At 70.9% G+C, this 4,655-nt stretch overlaps 1 non-coding gene across 1 annotated transcript; it reads right to left on the bottom strand.

Moving 5' to 3' along the window:
- Positions 1-4,333: 4,333 nt before the first annotated feature.
- LOC148023842 (5S ribosomal RNA) lies at positions 4,334-4,452 on the bottom strand. Its single transcript, XR_015694031.1, has one exon. It is a non-coding gene; the product is annotated as a 5S ribosomal RNA (ribosomal RNA).
- Between the last annotated feature and the right edge of the window lie 203 nt (positions 4,453-4,655).

A 4,655-nucleotide genomic window follows, 5' to 3' on the forward strand; every position in this document is an offset into this window, starting at 1 on the left:
CCCCCCCCGCACCCCACCTCGAAAAACCCCGCTCCCTCCACGCCACACCACCACGCCTCCGAAAACCCCGCTCGACCCACCCCACCCCGCGTCTCCCCCCCACGACACGGCGCACCCCCCCACGACGCCCCCCTGCACCCCACCTCGGAAAACCGCGCTCCCTCCACAGCACCCCACCTCTCCTCCAAAAACCCCGCTCGACCACCCCAACCCCGCGTCACTCCCCCACGACACGGCGCACCCCCCCACGACACGGCGCACCCCCCCACGACGCCCCCCCGCACCCCACCTCGAAAAACCGCGCTCCCTCCACAGCACCCCACCTCTCCTCCAAAAACCCCGCTCGACCACCCCCACCCCGCGTCACCCCCCAGGACGCCCCCCCGCACCCCACCTCGAAAAACCCCGCTCCCTCCACAGCACCCCACCTCTCCTCCAAAAACCCCGCTTGACCACCCCAACCCCGCGTCACTCCCCCACGACACGGCGCACCCCCCCACCCCACCGCACCCCCCCACGACGCGGCGCATACCCCCCCCCCCCCCCCGCCACCCCACCTCAAAAAACCCCGCTCGACCCACCCCACCCCGCGTCACCCCCCCACGACACGGCGCACCCCCCCACCCCACCGCACCCCCCCACGACGCCCCCCCCCCCGCACCCCACCTCGAAAAACCCCGCTCCCTCCACGCCACACCACCACGCCTCCGAAAACCCCGCTCGACCCACCCCACCCCGCGTCTCCCCCCCACGACACGGCGCACCCCCCCACGACGCCCCCCCGCACCCCACCTCGAAAAACCGCGCTCCCTCCACAGCACCCCACCTCTCCTCCAAAAACCCCGCTCGACCAGCCCCACCCCGCGTCACCCCCCACGACGCCCCCCCGCACCCCACCTCGAAAAACCCCGCTCCCTCCACAGCACCCCACCTCTCCTCCAAAAACCCCGCTCGACCACCCCAACCCCGCGTCACTCCCCCACGACACGGCGCACCCCCCCACCCCACCGCACCCCCCCACGACGCCCCCCCGCACCCCACCTCGAAAAACCGCGCTCCCTCCACAGCACCCCACCTCTCCTCCAAAAACCCCGCTCGACCACCCCCACCCCGCGTCACCCCCCACGACGCCCCCCCGCACCCCACCTCGAAAAACCCCGCTCCCTCCACAGCACCCCACCTCTCCTCCAAAAACCCCGCTCGACCACCCCAACCCCGCGTCACTCCCCCACGACACGGCGCACCCCCCCACCCCACCGCACCCCCCCACGACGCCCCCCCGCACCCCACCTCGAAAAACCGCGCTCCCTCCACAGCACCCCACCTCTCCTCCAAAAACCCCGCTCGACCACCCCCACCCCGCGTCACCCCCCACGACGCCCCCCCGCACCCCACCTCGAAAAACCCCGCTCCCTCCACAGCACCCCACCTCTCCTCCAAAAACCCCGCTCGACCACCCCAACCCCGCGTCACTCCCCCACGACACGGCGCACCCCCCCACCCCACCGCACCCCCCCACGACGCCCCCCCGCACCCCACCTCGAAAAACCGCGCTCCATCCACAGCACCCCACCTCTCCTCCAAAAACCCCGCTCGACCCACCCCACCCCGCGTCACCCCCCCCACGACACGGCGCACCCCCCCACGACGCCCCCCCGCACCCCACCTCGAAAAACCCCGCTCCCTCCACGCCACACCACCACGCCTCCGAAAACCCCGCTCGACCCACCCCACCCCGCGTCTCCCCCCCACGACACGGCGCACCGCCCCACGACGCCCCCCCGCACCCCACCTCGAAAAACCGCGCTCCCTCCACAGCACCCCACCTCTCCTCCAAAAACCCCGCTGGACCACCCCCACCCCGCGTCACCCCCCACGACGCCCCCCCGCACCCCACCTCGAAAAACCCCGCTCCCTCCACAGCACCCCACCTCTCCTCCAAAAACCCCGCTCGACCACCCCAACCCCGCGTCACTCCCCCACGACACGGCGCACCCCCCCACCCCACCGCACCCCCCCACGACGCCCCCCCGCACCCCACCTCGAAAAACCGCGCTCCCTCCACAGCACCCCACCTCTCCTCCAAAAACCCCGCTCGACCAGCCCCACCCCGCGTCACCCCCCCACGACGCCCCCCCGCACTCCACCTCGAAAAACCCCGCTCCCTCCACAGCACCCCACCTCTCCTCCAAAAACCCCACCTCTCCTCCAAAAACCCCGCTTGACCACCCCAACCCCGCGTCACTCCCCCATGACACGGCGCACCCCCCCACGACGCCCCCCCCGCACCCCACCTCGAAAAACCCCTCTCCCTCCACACCACCCCGCCACGCCTCCAAAAAACCGCGCTCGACCCACCCCACCCCGCGTCACGGCGCACCCCCCACCCCACCGCACCCCCCCACGACGCCCCCCCCCCCACCCCACCTCGAAAGACCGCGCTCCATCCACAGCACCCCACCTCTCCTCCAAAAACCCCGCTCGACCCACCCCACCCCGCGTCACCCCCCCCACGACACGGCGCACCCCCCCACGCCCCCCCGCACCCCACCTCGAAAAACCCCGCTCCCTCCACGCCACACCACCACGCCTCCGAAAACCCCGCTCGACCCACCCCACCCCGCGTCTCCCCCCCACGACACGGCGCACCCCCCCACGACGCCCCCCCGCACTCCACCTCGAAAAGCCCCGCTCCCTCCACAGCACCCCACCTCTCCTCCAAAAACCCCACCTCTCCTCCGAAACCCCGCTTGACCACCCCAACCCCGCGTCACTCCCCCATGAGACGGCGCACCCCCCCACGACGCCCCCCCCGCACCCCACCTCGAAAAACCCCGCTCCCTCCACACCACCCCGCCACGCCTCCAAAAAACCGCGCTCGACCCACCCCACCCCGCGTCACGGCGCACCCCCCACCCCACCGCACCCCCCCACGACCCCCCCCCCCCCCCCACCCCACCTCGAAAGACCGCGCTCCATCCACAGCACCCCACCTCTCCTCCAAAAACCCCGCTCGACCCACCCCACCCCGCGTCACCCCCCCACGACACGGCGCACCCCCCCACGACGCCCCCCCGCACCCCACCTCGAAAAACCCCGCTCCCTCCACAGCACCCCGCCACGCCTCCGAAAACCCCGCTCGACCCACCCCACCCCGCGTCACCCGCCACGACACGGCACACCCCCCCACAACGCCCCCCCCGCACCCACCTCGAAAAACCCCGCTCCCTCCACGCCTCCGAAAACCCCGCTGGACCCACCCCACCCCGCGTCACCCCCCCCACGACACGGCGCACCCCCGCACCCCACCTCGAAAAACCCCGCTCCCTCCACAGCACCCCGCCACGCCTCCGAAAACCGCGCTCGACCCACCCCACCCCGCGTCACCCCCCACGACACGGCGCACCCCCCCACCCCACCGCACCCCCCCACGACGCCCCCCCCGCACCCCACCTCGAAAAACCCCGCTCCCTCCACGCCTCCGAAAACCCCGCTCGACCCACCCCACCCCGCGTCACCCCCCCACGACGCCCCCGCGCACCCCACCTCGGAAAACCCGCTGCATCCACACCACCCCACCCCGCGTCACGGCACACCCCACCGCACCCCCCCTCGACGCGGCGCATCCCCCCCGCACCCCACCTCGAAAAACCCCGCTCCATCGACACGACCCCGCCACGCCTCCAAAAACCCCGCTCGACCCAGCCCACCCCGCGTCACCCCCCCACGACACGGCGCACCCTCCACCCCACCGCACCCCCCGACGACGCGGCGTATCCCCCGCGCACCCCACCTCCAAAAACCCCGCTCGACCCACGGCACGTCACCTCACCCCCCCACGACATGGCACACCCTCCCTCTTAAGAAATCGCGCTCCGCAATGACACGGCACACACACCCCACTGCACACGACCCCCTCCCGCGACACGGAACCTTCCACCCCCCGACGGACCTCCTCAAGAAACCCCCCCACGACATGGCACCCCCCCGCAACATGGCACACCCTCCCTCCTCAGAAATCCCCGCTCCAACAACCCGCCCGCGCAACATGGCACGCCCTCCCTCCTCGGAAAAACCCCGCTCCACCGAACCCCCCCACAACATGGCACACCCTCCGCTCCCAAAATACCTCGCATCTTGAGGAGGGGGTATCACGTGAGAGCGAGGCAGAGGGAGGGGCCAGGCACGACGTACGCAAAGACAATCGCGACGAGGAGAGGAGGCGCCGCGTCATGGCAAGGCGAGGGGGTTTCCTACCACGATGTCAGCGTTGGAGAGTCGAGACGTGATCCGAGGGGATTTCCATGCCACGGTCTCGAAACAAGCATGCAAAAGGGTGCAGCACCAGGACTTCCCGGGAGGTCACCCATCCCAGTACTGTTCTGGCCCAAGCGCGCTTAACTGCGGAGTTCTGATGGGATCCGGTGTATTAGCGCTGGTGTGACCGCACCACAAACACAAAGGAATTCCAAAGAGCTCTTGTATACTCGGAAAGTGGCACGAGAGAGCTCAAGAGCGAGGCATGGTGGCATGCCATGCCGCTCATGCCACGGAGGACGCGACTAAACGCGAACCCTAAACCCCGCGCACATGGAGGCGACACACAAAAGATTGAATGCCGCCGTCGCGTGCCATTTCTAACACGAAGGGCAAGC

Source organism: Lygodium microphyllum, chromosome 16 (assembly GCF_053477565.2).
Source record: "Lygodium microphyllum isolate KBCC chromosome 16, Lygodium_microphyllum_v1.1.10, whole genome shotgun sequence".
NCBI classification, from domain to species: domain Eukaryota; kingdom Viridiplantae; phylum Streptophyta; class Polypodiopsida; order Schizaeales; family Lygodiaceae; genus Lygodium; species Lygodium microphyllum.